We start from the raw sequence: 16983 nt of genomic DNA on the forward strand, positions 1-16983 counted from the left end.
CCCTCAGAGACAGTATTTGTAAAAAGTTAGTCTGTTAGAAAACAAGTACAGTGGCCCTTTAATCCTGCAACTTTAGCCTCAAGACAGTTCATTCAACTAAGTGTTTCAGACACTGTGTATACATACTCCCTCTTGATATCTTGAAGGGCTTTCCCTTGTATCACTTGAGGTACCTGGGGAATGAGTAGCTGTCACATTTAATGGTTGGTCCCTAGCTTTCACAGAGTTTTTCCACTGGCCCTATATAATGACTTTTCTGGCTTCACAGCTTCCATTTTAGCACTGAAATTGGTAACATATTATTAGAGGTTCCATCATTAAGATATATTTACACACATTGGTACAGTTACATCAGCAATAGTGATTAGCTGCCATATTTGCATTAATCACTTATGCATTATACCCTGCTAGTTATACATTTCAGCTGATCTTGGAAAGCACTGACTTCCATGGTTGCAGTATCGCACACTTTAATTCTACCTTGTTTTTATTGGTATACACTGAAAGATGAGGAAATATGGTGGGCCAAATTCTCAAGTAAGTGATGGCCTTGATGCCACTCAGGTGGAGTAAAAGGGCTGCAACCTGGCCACAACTGTAAAGCAGATAATTCCGTAGGTATAGGAAAGATATGCCAGATTCAGGTGTGCACCTTTGCATCAGTGCTGGGGAGGGAGCTGCTTTAAGTTCTGCTGTGCTGTGCTGAGAGAGTTGGCTGAGGTGATTTCAGAGCCATTGGCTATTATCTTTGAAATCTCGTGGCAACAGGGGGAGGTCCCTGAGGACTGGAAAAAAGCAAATCTAGTGCCCATCTTCAAAAAAGGGAGGAAAGAGGATCCAGGGAACTACAGACCGGTCAGCCTCATCTCAATCCTTGGAAAAATCATGGAGCAGGTCCTTAAGGAATCCATTTTAAGGCACTTGGAAGAGAGAAAGGTGATCAGGAACAGTCAACATGGATTCACCAAGGGAAAGTCATGCCTGACCAACCTGATTGCTTTCTATGATGAGGTGACTGGCTCTGTGGATGTAGGGAAGGTGGTAGATGTGATATACCTTGACTTTAGCAAAGCTTTTGATACTGTCTCTCACTGTATTCTTAACAGCAAGTTAAAGAAGTATGGGTTGGATGAATGGACTATAAAATGGATAGAGAACTGGCTACAGCATAGGGCTCAACGAGTAGTGATCAATGGCTCCATGTCTATCTGGCAACCAGTCACAAGCGGAGTGCCCCAGGGGTCAGTCCTGGGGCCGGTTTTGTTCAACATCTTCATTAATGATCTGGAGGATGGGATAGATTGCACCCTCAGCAAGTTTGCGGATGAAACTAAGCTGGGGGGAGTAGTAGATACCCTGGAAGGTAGGGATAGGATACAGAAGGACCTAAACAAACTGGAGGATTGGGCCAAAAAAAAAAATCTAATGAGGTTCAACAAAGTGCAGAGTCCTCCACTTAGGAAGGAAGAATCCCATGCACAGCTATAGATTGGGGACCGACGAGCTAGGCAGCAGTTCTGCAGAAAAGGACCTGGGGGTAACAGTGGATAAAAAGCTGGATATGAGTCAGCAGTGTTCCCTGGTTGTCAAGAAGGCTAATAGCATATTGGGCTGCATTAGGAGAAGCATTGCCAGCAGGTCACGGGAAGTGATTATTCCCCTCTATTCGGCATTGGTAAGGCCGCATTTAGAGTATTGTGTCCAGTTTTGGACCCCCCACTACAAAAAGGATGTAGACAAGTTGGAGAGAGTCCAGCGGAGGGCAACAAAAATGATTAGGGGCTGGAGCACAGGACTTATGAGGAGAGGCTAAGGAAACTGGGCTTGTTTAGTCTGCAAAAGAGAAGAATGAGGGGGGATTTGATAGCAGCCTTTAACTACCTGAAAGAGGGTTCCAGGGAGGATGGGGTTAGGCTGTTCTCGGTTGTGGCAGATGACAGAACAAGGAGCAACGGTTTCAAGTTGCAGTTGGGGAGGTCTAGGTTGGACATTAGGGAAAAGTTTTTCACTAGGAGGGTGGTGAAGTACTGGAATGGGTTACCTAGGGAGGTGGTGGAATCTCCATCTTTAGAGGTTTTTAAGCTGAGGCTTGACAAAGCCCTGGCTGGGATGATATGGCTGAGGTTAGTCCTGCTTTGAGCAGGGGGTTGGACTAGATGACCTCCTGAGGTCCCTTCCAACTCTAATATTCTATGATTCTATTTCTTTACTGGCGTAAGGTCCATTAAGGACCCTATGCCAGTGCTGTAATTTAAATCTGCCTGTCAGTAGTTATGAGTTACACTAGAGCTAGCCCACACAGTCAGGAGACTTTAATGAGCTTCCTGACACCAAACCCCTCTCCTTATCCTGAGCACCCAAAAATTTCAGTTTGCCTTTTAAAACGTAAGATATACATTTTTAATGGAAGTTTTAGGCAGGTCCTAGGTCTGGACATTTGGCCCCAGATTTGCAAACGGATGTGCAGTGGGGAATGGTTTGATGGAACTCAGTCTCCTGCTTAACAGGTTCATCACACTATGGGTATGTCTATACTCATTCCGCTGCATCGGGCTCTGTGGATCGACAGAGCAGGATCGATTGAGAGGGTCTCCACTGGCCACTCAATCGATCCCAGAAGTGCTCTCCGTTCGATGCAGTAACTCCACCCCCCAGAAAAGAGTCGACTGAAGGGCATTTCCTGTCCATTCAATGCAGTGAAGATGCCATGGTAAGAGAGCGTAAGTAAGTTGATGGGAGATATGCATTCTACAGTACATAACTTGCATATCTCCTATCGACCCAGCACAGCAGTGTAGATCAGGCCTACATTTCCAGACAGGTAGCTGTTTGGCTTTCTTTCTGTTTCTGTCTCTTGGCGCTGCTGCTCACCCCTCTCTCCCCCACTCTTACCCAAATGTAGTTCAAATTTCTAAGTGGCTTTGGATGCGCCTTTCTTTTGGCAGAAGCAATTGGCCTGTGTTTAGGGTCAAGACAACTTAACTGTTTTATCCATCTGATTGAAATGGCTTTTTTTCATTTATCCTGAATATAAGGTGACATTTACACCTGAACCATAACCTGACCCTCCCTCCAATTCAATTCCTTCAAAGTCAATGGAAAGATTCTCTGAGTTTATGCGAATTGATCGCACCCCAATAAACTGCTTGATCCTGAAAGGTGTTCAGACCATGCTCTGCATCACTCAGAAGTTAGACCTAATTTAATAAAAATAATAAAATTGCTTAAATATATTTAATACAAAAAAAAAAAAAAAAAAAAGAGCTCCTGAGAGTACAACAGAAAACTCTGTCCTGTTTTTTGTTTTTTTGTTTTGTTTTGTTTTTAATTAAGAATATTGGTGCTTTCATCACTAATTTGAATATAAAACCTGAACAAAAGTTTCAATTCAATTTCAGCTCAAGGTCTTTTGCTCTGTGACTCACAATGCACCAGAGGCAAGCATTCAAAAATGTAAATGTTATGTTCATTTGAATACAAAATAATTATCCAAAGCAGATGCTTAAAAGGCAAACTGCATTTTCTGTCTTCAAATTCCCTTTTGTTCAAGTTTTTTAAAATGCATAATTAGTTTAATGACATTATGGTTGCAGAAACATTACTAATGATGTTTGGTCCTGTTATAAGAACTTTTGCAGGGACTTCCTCCCTCCCTCTCCCCAAACAAGGAAATTTGTTCTTTCCTACTCAAAACCAAATTAAATGGGCTTTCTGCTGAGAATATGGTGGCTCAGTCCATATTCAGAAAGTGAGATGTACTAGTCATTTTTAAAAGCATCATGATGATACCCAGTTCTTAATATAGTGCTTTTCATTCAGACATCTCAAAATGCTTCACCATCTTTTAATTTATTTATCCTCACAACAGCCTTGTGAGATAGTCCTTTCCTATCATCTCCATTTTACACAGAGAACTGAGGCATAGACAGACTAAGTGACTTGTCCAAGGTCACACACAAAGTCATGCACAAAGGGAATAAATCCTGCATCTCCCTCATGCAAGACTAATATTCTAACCACTCAACCATCTTTCTTGTTTAGGGATCATCAGCACCAGCATGAACATTTTTAAAACACTACTATCTTTATTTGCACTAGATGTTATGTGATGATCAATGATAATTAATGCATTAATTAAAATGTAACACATTTTCTAACAAAGCACACTTTGCCAAGCCCAGACCAGGCTTGTAATGGTTGTGGGGTGGCGGAATTCAATCTTCCCTGTTATCTCTGGGTTAAGCAACTGTTGTTAAGTAATGAAGTGTGCATTGGCTGGAGAGTTAAAAAAGGTCTCTCTTTACCTTGTATTATAGGTCTCTGACTGCTTAGCCTAGAGCTGCATTATGCAACTCAGAGCAGGCTCTGGTTTTGTCATGCTAGGTAGATCGTAGAAACGTAGGGCTGGAAGAAACCTCAACATCTAGTCCTTTGCCCCACACTGAGGCAGGTTTAAATATACCATAGACGTAGCATTAGAATAAGTATCTCTTGACCACATTCTTTCCATGTGTAACAAGAAGAACAGAAACTCTGAAAAATGGCTGAAGGGCTGTGTTGAAGGAATTGAAGCCTCTGACCTGCCTAGAAAAGGTACTGGACATGTGTGGTCCTGCCCCCAACCCATTTGTATACCTACACTTAAAAAGCTGGCATAGATTTCCTGCTCAGAGATCCCCCCTGTAGCATGTAGGGGGCCCTTTGTGCTCTTTCTGCCTGTGAAAAATCACACAAACACCTCCCAGGGCTTTAGTGGCCCAGGGAATCTTATGGGACTCTCCATACATGGGTTAATTTTACTTTTATTGAGCTATTGCATCCATATAATATAATGATTCAAGCTTTTCCCTCAAGTAATTGACAGAGGAATCACTTTGACGTCAAGAGGCCATCACTTTGACATCAAGAAACAAGATGGAGACAGAAACAAATGACTAGGGTGAGGAAGAATGGCACTGAGGGGGATTAGGAAGCAAATAGAATGGACATATGAGTTCTCCTCTCAAGAGAAAACTGCTGAAAGAGGGGCAGGAAGCAGGAAAGCATCATGTCCACAAAAGAGCAATGCAGAACAGTGTAACTCTTTTCCTAGACAGAGCCGGCAGCAGCAAAGTTCTATATCTAGGGGTTCCTGTCAATGATACAACACGAAACTGGCTCTAGCCCCCTGCCCAGTCACCTGGGAAATCACACACTATTCCCTGGGCACCCCCAAAAGTCAATACTTCCCCTCTTGCAAGCACAGAGTCTGAGTGTAGACAGTTTTTTTTTTTTTAATAAAAGGAAGGAATTAACAGAGCACTGATTTGGGAAGACAGTGCATACAGAATTCATGGACACAATAAGTTGAACCCACCCCACCCCAGAGTATGTGGGGCGTGTCCTTCACATCTCCTCCTTTTTTCTTTTCCCTGCCCTACTGACCATCGCACTGTCCACCTCTTGGTTGTGGGGCTCCTCCAGTCCCCTATGCTGACTCCTGCTGCCTGCCAGACAAAGGCTTGACTGGTCTCCTCTGCTGCGCGTACTGCCTGCAGGCCCCCCTCCGCTCCTGGCTCTGCCAGCTGCAGGCTCTAGGTTCCTGCTGCCTCCGGGGCTTTCTGAGTCCCCTCTCCTGGTGGCCCTTGAGATTTCCCAGTTCCTTTAGTGATTTCAGCTCTTAGTGAGTTTCAGTTGTCAGCTCTCATTCATGGAAAAACCATCTACTGACACAGGAGCAATATCCCTACTTTTAAGAAAACAAAAGACTCCAAAATTCTACCTTTTAACAGTAGGAGAAGATAGTCAATTCATGCCTGAGGTTAGCCCTTTGTCAGGGTTGGGGCAATCTCAGCAGGAGACCCCTCAACCCCTCCTTCCTTCCTCTTAGAGTGCTCTAGCATTCATTCACCACCTTTGTTGAGCTCTGTTTAGACGAGAGACTTTTTCATCAGAATAAGCTAAACATAATTCTGCTGCCATTTGTTCATACAATAGAATACCATTTCATTATCCCTGCAGTTAACACTAACATGATTTGTAACCAAAAACCAGTCAGACTGACCATTTCCCGTCATGCTGAGTACCTAGCTGTACTCATGCAAATACTGAGTCCATGCAAATAAAGTCCCCCCACCCTTTCGGCTGCTGAGCAGGGGAGGGCCACTCAGGCACTCAGACCTTGCTTACATCAGTAATAAAAGAATAAAATTCATTTATGTAAATGCAGGTAAGAATGAGAGTAATCAAATCTTATTATCCAGAACATAAACTGATTGCCTGCAGCAGTCAGTGAAGAGTTCCTTTTCTCCTTTCTTAAATTTGCACCATTGCACTTTTGGCTAGATGCCATGTAGTGGTGGTTGGGAAGAAAGTTGCCTTCTGCTGCAGCCACTGGTATTGATCACGGCCAGAGTCAGGATAACAATTGTGTGAATAACTGACTTGGTTTACCAAAAACAAAAAAAAAAAACAATCAGCCAACCAACCAAAGTTGTTTCAGGTCAACCCTGAAATGATTTTTAAAAATATTTTTCAGCAAACTGTAAAGAAAAAAAATGCTTTGATTTGAACAAAAGGTTTAATTTGACCTCAAACAAGAGTGATTAGATTTATTTTTTTTTTTAAATGCTCAAATAAAATTCAAGAGAGTTTTGGAGCTAGTCTTCTCAATTTGAAAAATCAAAACATTTTGCTTCAGAAGTGTTCAAATGGAACATTTAATTTTTTTTCCCCATTCCAAACAGATGAAATTTTCATGGACGTCACAAAATGTTGTCACCAACCTGAATCTGCATTTTTTTTTTTTTTTGCCCAAAAAAGTTTAGGCAGAAAAATTTTGCCAAGTTCTACTCAGGATAGAGTGGATGGAGAAATTATTTAATCTAATTTGTCATCTCCTACATACTCCTGTAAATCCCTCTGTGGGGATCTGACAGAAGATCCAGTAAAGCTCTGCTCTTTCTGCTGGACAAGTGACCCTGCTCTTTTTTGTTTTGCTTCTTCCTGAGTGTGAGGTAGGAATACACTGTTTGCTGCCAAAATCTATTGTCAAAGTGAAAGTTTATCTCTGACTCCAGGTATGTAGTGACTGGTCTAGTGATTTACTTCAGGACAGATAGTGTGGGCTGAACCACTCATGGAGATGTTACTAGGCATAATTTCTCATGCAAACATTTAGGGCTGTAGTTCCCATTTTCACTCATACGTTCAGGCTATTTTCTGGTCAGAGTTCCCAAAACATTCCTCATGCCAGGTACAACTTTTGGCAGGTGAAACTTGACACCTATTATTGAACGTATTGTCATGAAATTGAGTGATGCAAAACCCTTAAACATAGTCAGGTCTAAACTTTTAAACTTAACAGTGCATTCCTCTAGCACAGAGCTGAAGGGTGGATCTTTTACATGAGATCCAAAATTCACAATTCTAAGCATGTGGAGAATACAACAAGAATAATTTCTCTTAGGTATTTATTTCTGCTTTCCATCTAGACAAAGCAGGAAGTATGTACAGAAAGGAAGAAAAGTTAGAGATAGACCAGTCTTCAGAGTTCTGAAAATCACCACTGTCCAAGAATGCTGGCAACAGACACCTTTCAGGGAATAACACAATATAGTAGGAATCAGAAGCCACTTGTCAGCTGTCATCTACAGAAAGCCATTTAGAGTGCCATGGGTAGGAGGTTAGACCTTACAGTAACTTTCCAGTAGATAACTACCAACAGCAAGTTATGCACATTTTCCATTTTGTCTCAGGTGGTACTGACTGTGCTCATTTTCACCTCAGGGAATGAAATACTGTACGGTACCAGGAAACAGTTTCATTACATCAAGGCACAGGTCTCTTGTGTAGTAAAACAGAATTAGAGATTCACCCAGAAGTACATGTAGTGCTTCAATATCATGGATAATATACACTATAACAGTGTCTAAGATAGACCAATATAAAAATTTAGGGATGCACAAAGTTACCAAGATGTATTTCTCCTTTTCAGAGAATTTGGATTATCTTCACTGGAAGTCTTTCTAGTACATGAAATCCTACTTGCATGAAATGTGGGAGCCAATGGGCCCTCAGGTGCAGTTAGGAATAGTTAAGCATGCTAATGAGGAAATTTAATGTGATCCTATTTTGCATGTTCCAAGTAAAGAAGATAGAAGACAGTAGTCACATGGAAAAGTAGCACCAAAGTCTACAGCTTCACCCAGACTACCTCCCATTGAAATCCATGAGACTTTGGCCCATCCACAGCTAGCATTTTTTGTTGATCACCTAAACAGAGAAGAGATTTATCTTCAAGGGATAGGCAATTCAAGTGCTCTGGCACCTGTCCTGATATATGTGACTGCTCCAGATCCAGAGCTGCTAGATTGGTTGTGCTGAGTTGAGAAAGCCCCTCTGGTGAAGAGGGGTGGCATTTGTTTGTGCAAGTAACACAATACAATAAGCTATCAAGCACAGCTGCAGAGTAAACAATCACTGTGTACTGGGTGATTATGCACTAGCAGTATTTCTCAACCTTTTTGATACCAGCGACCAGTGTGCTGCATTCCTAAACTCTGTCTGGGAGATATCAGAGAGTAGCATCACTCCACAGATCAGACATGGAGAAGCACTACACTAGAGCACCCCAACTCACTATTGCTACATAGTATATTTATTTATTTTAGGCTTCTATTTGAAACGTTGAAGAGCTGTCATGTTTCATTGATATTGCCCATAAACTCATTCAAAGGAAAGCAAAATTTCTCCTGTGTCAAAAAAGAAAAAGACAACCCCAGCTAACCGTGACAGCCATGCGCAAGCCCTGTTCCTACATTTGGATCTGCCCACATCAATTCAGCTGCAGGATCAGGGCATTAGAGTTTAGCCTGGGCACACATGGCTTTTCACTTTTGAAAATTAAATCCTAGCTTTCACGCAGAGAGTGATTTTAGGAAAGCCAGAAACTAACAAAAAATTGGTAACAAAATCCAGTTTGGGGAGCTCCTTATGGAATATTTCACTATGATTGTTGGGATTACTACCATCACAAGAGGGAATATTTTCAACTATTACTGATTGGGGCGGAAATGATTGTAACTCCCTGCAGCTGGACTGAACAGTCTAGAAAGCTTGGTCTGTGTCTCCTGTACTTAGCTGTGCACTCCCCCATCAGATTCAAAGGGACAGATAATCAAAGCATGAAACACTCCAGTAATATGTATGTGAGAGAGACAGAATGAGAACAAGAAGTTTCCCATTTAGTGAGGGATTTCAGATGTCAAAGTGGCCCATAGATATTTAGGTATTTTCACTTACCTTTTTAAGTTGTTCTGTAATTAAGGATGGTATTTTGAAGGCTAATGCTTATGAAACCTAATTTCAAACGCCAAATATAAATATTTTTGGATGGGGGAATGGGGGGGGGGAGGGGGAAGAAGGAAAATAAGGAACTTCTTTCTTCCCTCTCCTAAACCCCTGCTACTACCATGTGCAGCTTGCATAAGTGCCAGGCACAACTGTATTCCCTATGCTCACTTTTTCATCCTGTTTGACACTCTGAGGGAACAAAACCAATTCACCTGCTTGTCTCAGGAAGCTTTGTGGCCTGCTGCCACTCTGCCAGTCAGTACAGATGCAGAATGGTTCATCTCCCATATCCATCATGTCCAGCACTCTGAAGAGAGCAGCATGATAGAGCACACATTGAAGATGCAACTGATGATGCATGGCAGCTCATTCCAGGAATAAACCCAAGTAAATACAAAAATCAATTCCATTTTATTTTACTGATTAAACCCAAAATATCTTAAAGGGGCCAACTTCTCCTTTCTGCTACTGCAGGGATTTCAATGGGTTTGCACTGGTGCAACTAAGGAGAATTTGGCCCAAGAATTTTAAAACACAGGGACTAAGTCTTATTTACAGTAAAGCTCCTTTACAGCACTCTGTCATGGTTAAAGGAGCATTGACGTGAAAGTAAATGTAATGTAAATATATTCTATTTACACCCATTTTAAGCTGCCATTCGATTGACAGTGATGTAAAGAGCCTTAGTGTAAATGGGATTCAGACCCATTGTTCATAATTTCCTAATTAAAAAAATCACATTGCTTTTACATTTTTAGTCTGATATTCTCACCCAGTTTTAAAAGAAATAAAGCCTGAAGAGGACTATCCCAGTTCATGAATGATAAAATGCCTGCTTATATTCTGTTAGCATCTATGCAGTTTTATCAATCCAGGTGATGAGTAATAATCTGTCATAAATTTAAAAATAAAAAGGAAGTCTACAACAATATTGCAAAAAGCAGTATTTTGAGTTTATTGATTTGCTCTAACTGATGATTGTATAATCGTGTGTCACAATTAAAAATGGAAAAAGGTTACTAATGGTTTACTTTAGCATCCTGGTACATAATGATTAGAAGATGAAAGCTGTCCTTTAGCCCTTTGGAAGAAGAATGATGGAAGCAAGGCTAGTAAGATGCAGAGACAGAAACATTGACATTTAAACTGAAAGACTAGTATCTATTATACAACGTGTGATACAATCTTTTGTTTATCATATATTCCCAGGGTTTTTGTTTTTTTTCCTTCATGGTCTTATGTTAGAACCGTGAGTTGCATTGAAAGCTACCTCAGAAGTGCTTCAATAAAAATTAAGTTGTAAAAAAATTCAAAAGGTTTGTCCTTCACCATTGCTTTTATTTTCCAAGCCTGATAAGATTTGTCCAATGCCAGTCAGAAGCTTAAGTAGTGAAATACATAATTAAATAAAATCTGAAATAACTGTGGATCACAATGTCTGCTGTAGTGCCATGAGGAGTCTGGTTTCCAATACAAAAGCATACAATTAACGTGCCATCCAAATAGAATAACAGGATGCTAAAAATCAACATTTAGGCTATGTCTACACTGCAGGGTGAATTCGACTTACCTAAAATCGACTTCCACCTGCCAATGTTTAGAAGTTGCTGGAGTGTGTCCAAACCATGCTCCTTGCACGAGGCTTGTGCATCCACACTCGCCACCCTTGTGTTGACAGTCAAAGCAATGCAACTAGAGGCGGGGGCTGTTGGGATGAGTTTCATTGTCCTATGATGCAATGCTCCTGCTTCCTCCCTTCTTGTCCCAAACAAACAGGAAACTGGTTTTCATGCTGTTTGTTTATTCGCTGTGCTTGCCATTGCTGCAGCGACATAGAGCCAACTCAACTCTGCACTATTATTGTGAGCATCACAAATACATTGCGGCATATTCTGGAGTATTTTCAAAGGAGAACCCGAAGCACAGGGAACAGCAATGTCCCCAAAGCTGCCCTGCTATAAGCCATCGAGTGGAACAATTCCCGATTGCTGCAGGCCATCACGCATCATCTGGAGTGCCAGTTCTGGTCCCGGGAAACAAGCACAGACTGGTGGGACCGCATCATTATGCAGCTGTGGAATGATGACCAGTGGCTGCAGAACTTTCGTATGCGAAAGGCCACTTTCTTTGGACTTTGCACGGAGCTGGCCCCATCCCTGAAGTGCGTGAATACTCATTTGAGACAAGCTCTGATGGTGGAGAAGTGAGTGGCCATCACTTTGTGGAAGATGGCAACCCTCGACTGTTACCGCTCAGTTAGGAATCAGTTTGGAGTCGGTAAATCTACAGTGGGAGCTCCCGTGATTCAAGTGTGCAGTGCCATCAATAGACTTCTGCTATGAAGGCTAGTGACTTTGGGAAATGTGCAGGGCATAGTGGATGGGTTTGCCGTGATGGGGTTCCTAAACTATGGGGGCCATTGATGGCACACACATCCCTATCTTAGCGCCTGCCCACTTAGCAACAGAGTACATTAACTGCAAGGGGTATTTTTCCATGGTGCTACAGGCCCTTCTGGATCACAGGGGGTCGGTTTACCGACATCTGTGTGGGGGGGGTCTGGAAAGGTGCATGACACACACATATTTTGGAATTGGGGCTCTTCTCAAACTTGCAGGCAGTCACTTTCTTTCCAGACCAAAAAATTCACATCGGGATGTGGAAATGCCAATAGTGATCCTGGGGTATCCTGCTCATCCCTTTTTCCCTTGGCTAATGAAGCCATACACCAGGCACATTGACAGCAAGGAGGAATGTTTTAACAACAGACTAGGCACTTGCAGGATGGTGGAGGAATGTGTGTTTGGGCATTTAAAGGCCAGATGGAGAAGTCTCCTTACTAGGCTGGACATGAGTGAAAAGAACATCCCACCCGTGATATCCGCATGCTGTGTTCTGCATAATGTGTGTGAAGCGAAGGAGGAAAGGTTCCCACAGGGTTGGGCTGTGGAGGAAGAAAGACTGGCTGTTAATTTTGAGCAGCCAGATGGCAGTAATACGCTCAGAGTGAACCGTGGAGCGCTTCGCCTTCGGGAAGCATTGAAAACCAGGCTCTGCAATGAGATACAGTAATGTTTCCTGTTGTATGCTTTGTGCCTTTCCTTACCATTCCCCCTACCATCGGTACCAGTACCCTTCAAAGCCCTCCCTGAACAAGCTATGAATTAATAAAGAGACGTATTGAATTGATGCAGACTTTCATTTATGACCATTCAAGTCAGTGGAGACTGGGGGAAGGGCGCAAGTGTTCATTCACAGTCTCAAGGGGTAGCTTGGTTGCTTGCAGGACAGTTGTCAGCAGGGCTTTCTGCTTGCCTCCACCGGGCTGGAGTGCACCATGTCCTGAAGCCTGGCCAATCTCCTCCAAGACTGCTTGGGGGTTGGGGTGAGGGAGGGCAGCAAAGGCATAGGCAGAGGAGCATTCTAGAGGGGCTGCAGCAGGACTCTGTCCAGCCACCACTCCTCCTTAAGCTCCACAAGCCGCCTGAGCATGTCTGCCTGATCCCTCATGATTCCTAGCATCTCCTGCTAGGTACTGCAACCCTGCTCCTGCATGGCTCTTTGAGTCTCCTTGTCCATATCCATGTTCTGGGACAAGGTCAACCGCCACGCTTGGAGCTTTGTCTCAGCGGCCGCGGAGGCGTTCATGAGCTCGCCAAACATGTCATCCCGTGATTTTTTTCCCCTCTTTCTGATCTGCAATAGTCTTTCCGCAGCACTTCTAGGGGGCGGGGGGATGGAAGGGGGGGGCAAGGCCGAGGTATCTGCAGAATGAAAAGAAATGCACAATGTTACCATTGTTTAGCAGACCCAGAAAACTAAAGCAACTACAACAATGTGTAAAATACTCCCCTTAGTGTGAACAAGGCAATGCCATGCCCGCATTCCCTTATGAGACACTCAGATTGGTCAGCTCGCTGTGCTATTACAGAGATGGTAAGCCAGGGGTACTTTACTGTGCTATAGAGAGGATTAAAGATCTCTAAAAAGCTCATTTAAAGCATCCTGTATGAGAGGGCTGACCGGGCGCCATGGTTTATTTAAGGTGATCATTTTGTGACAAGGTGGCCACAGTGGATCTGAGGACAGCGTGGGCAAGTTGATAGTCTCATCAGATACCTTTGGAAAATTATTTAAGTGTCCCAGTAGGACAATACAAAGAGGACTAGAGTGGTAGAGGGTATCGGCTTTATAGCTTGGGTACTTTAAACATGCGCCGTCTTCCCTAGGTGACCATGAGTGATATCAGTCTCCTGAGGATAAAACATGAGGAATGGGAAGATTTGCTGCACGCAGCAGGGTACCAGCCTGGCCCTAATGCTGCTATGCTGTGTTCTGCGAGGATTCCGGCTCACTTGATAGCAGCGTGGCACGGGAAAGGAACAAGGCTACCCTCCCCCAAAACCTTGTGCAAAGGATAAGCAGATTACCTACATGAAAAAAAGTTTCCTTGAGCTATCAACGGATGATTCTTGGAGCATACCAGTGAACATAAATAATCTGTTCTGGGAATAACTTGCCAGTAAAGTCCACTAATCCCCTGAAATCTCCTTCCCCCCATTTAAAAGGGCATAACTGCTAAGCAGAAAAGAAAATAATTCACCAGATATGCCTTTCCTGGAATCATTACTCTTGTCCTCTGTGTTGCTGGACTGCTCTGGCTTCAGGAATATGTCCTGACTTTCAGGGAGAACGGACACCCCACTCTCATGCACCCTGCTCTCCTCAGCCGCCTCCTCCTCCTCCACAGATTCCTCATCATTGTTCATAGACTGTGACCTAGCACAGGTATCAATGCTGCGTGGCAGCACTGGGGTGGGGTCGCTGCCGAGAATTGCATGCAGCTCCTTGTGGAAACGGCATGTTTTGGGCGAGGAGCCAGAAGGGCTGTTCACTTCCCTGGCTTTTCGATATGCCTGCTGTAGCTCCTTGATCTTCATGTGGCACATCCCTGTTGTGCCCCTTCTCCAGCATGCCCTGGGATATCTTCCCATACATTTTCCAAATTTCTTCTGCCGACTCTGAGCTGAGCCATAACAGACTCCTCGCCCCACAGACTGATGAGAGCTCAGCCCTCTGGTTGACTCAATGCTGGAGCGCGTTTGGGCCTTGCAGTAGCCATGACAAGTTCATCTACAAAGCTCTCTCCATGCTGGCTGCACAGGAAATGAAAATTCAAATTTTCCCAGAGCATGAGGGGAGGGGCCATTTCCAGTTTGTGTGGCCACGTAACAGCAGAGCGCAAATGTCCAAAGCAGTCACAACGGGGCATTATGGGATACATCCCGGAGGCCATTAACATCAAATTACATTATGCTCTGTCTACACTGATGCAAAATCGATCCATGAAATTTGAATTACGCACTACGCCACTTGGAAGTGGTTTTATTACGTCGACTTTTGCCGCACTTTAAGTCGATGGAACTACCGTGCCAGTGTAGACGCAGGCTTTAGACATGTAAATGCATGTCCTATACATTCTACTGAGAATTTCAGAGTGCAAAGACCTGTTGCTGATGTACCTCAGTTCTCTCATCTTATAGGAGTATAGGACGTTATTCTATTTGGATGGCATATTCATTGTATGCTTCTGTACTGGAAACCAGACTCCTCTGGAGTCTAAATTCAGGATGTGTATGTCCTTTTAAAAGCATGTACTCAGAAAACTGAGCCCTGAAAAAAGAAATAAAATAAAGGGAGCAATCCCTAACCTTATCACAAAACAGATTCTGACACTATCTTGCTGAATAGTAGCTTAGTCCACAAATAACTGTCATTAGTGTGATTACGGGTAGAGTAAGTTGCTATCCAAAATGATTAAGGCTGTCAGAATCTGGCCACATATCTCAATGAGGCTTCAATTTATTAAAGCACTTTAATGTGTGCATCAGTACAGCCCTATTCAGCAAAGCATATGCTTAAGTCCTATGGAAGTTGATGGAACTTAAGCACATACTTAAAATTAAGCTGGTGCTTAGGTGTTCTGATGAATTGAGGCCTGATATATTACTTTCTGATTATACAACAAATATCATTTTTCTACAGCACAGTTGCCCAGTGGTTAGAGCAATGGGCTGGGATTTCGAAGATATGGATTCTATTTCCAGCTCTGCAACTTTGCTGGTGGGTGACCTTGAGCAAGTCACTTCCCTGCTCCCTGACTCAGTCTCCCCATCTGTAAAATGGAGATAATGATACTTGCCTCCTTTGTAAAACACTGAGACCTACTGATGAAAAGGACACTATATAAGTTAGCACCACAATAAGGTAAATACTTCATTTTGAAATTGGTGCTGTAAACCCAAATGATTAATGTATGATTAATGGAATTTGGAAAAGCGGTTGCTATATATACACATCTATTATTTTAAACAAAATTACAGAAGAATCTTTAACCTGTGGATTTCTTTTTACTGTATTTGCATACCTGTGTCAGAGCCTTGACAAATATTAGCCATCTAACAGAACCCCTAACCACTGTATTGTCCGTAACAGTTCATGTGAGAAATTTGTCTTCTTAAGTACAGTTTCCAAAGCAACTTTGACTCAACAGTCCTGAAACACAGATTTCCATGACAGAATGTAACACTTCTGAACAAGATGCTATGATCTATTCGATCAAACATTTGCATTTTAAGTAGACTCTAAATATGTATTTCCCCTGACAGACTGGAACAGTTATAGCTTACAATGGTCAATAATGCTCTTTGTAAATGCTCCCCAAATAGGCTTTTACGTAATCTGTATTTTGAGTTCATTCACCTTTTCTGCCAGTAAGGCCTTTTTCACACCCTTGGAATTAGACTTCTTGACATCACCTTGCAAAGCATTCAGTCTCCAAACTCAGAGTCTATGCGGAGGTCAAACTACTGCAGCTCTTTCTCCAAAGCACCATGTAATTCCTCTGAACAGCCTGGTAATGTCCTTTGGCTGTGATCAGGTGTCCCTAGTGGATTGATAGCACATCTTTTGGAACCTGTTCCCTCTAGGAAGTTCTTTCCCTTTCCTAGGTTCTTTTTCCTGGTGAACTGTCTAACCAGCTCCCCTGTGAAGTTCCTATCCTCAGGAGCTTTGTTTATGTTCTGGGGCTTTCTGACTGAGCCCTTATAAACCCCTTTTTTAGGCCCAGTTTTCCTAAAAGAATTAAGTGCTGCTCAGTAACTTAGGCAATTAACTAAGTACAGGTGGAGTTAAGTGGACTCATTTTCCTTATTGAAGCCTGTCTTAGGTAGACAATACCTGACACCTCCCACACCATCCTCCCCCAGCCCCAAAGGCCAGCTGCCCTGTGACAGGCTCCTTTAAAAAGATAATGATGGATCTATCGGCTACACCTTTTAAAGAGAAAACGGGTAAAACCTGGAGCACGTTAAAACCACAATGGATACAGGTGACCCTAATGTTGGAAAAAAACTTAATCAACTTACTGAATAAGTGGTTATTCCCCCTTTGATTCACTACATTGAGCTAGGTATTGCAATGAACTGATCAAACTGCATAGACTGGTCACTAATGGACAGAAAAATATTCTCTGGTATGAGACACAGGCCCTGGACTATTCTGCTTTAGCAGAAGAGGTAAATGCTTTTGGAACAGGAAGGTGTGAGTTCACTCCATGCTATTGTCGGCAGAATATTTGTAGACATGTTG

The sequence above is a fragment of the Emydura macquarii genome, unplaced genomic scaffold, assembly GCF_026122565.2.
Source record: "Emydura macquarii macquarii isolate MOO-44397 ecotype Brisbane River unplaced genomic scaffold, CSIRO-AGI_Emac_v2 contig_2825, whole genome shotgun sequence".
NCBI lineage: Eukaryota > Metazoa > Chordata > Testudines > Chelidae > Emydura > Emydura macquarii.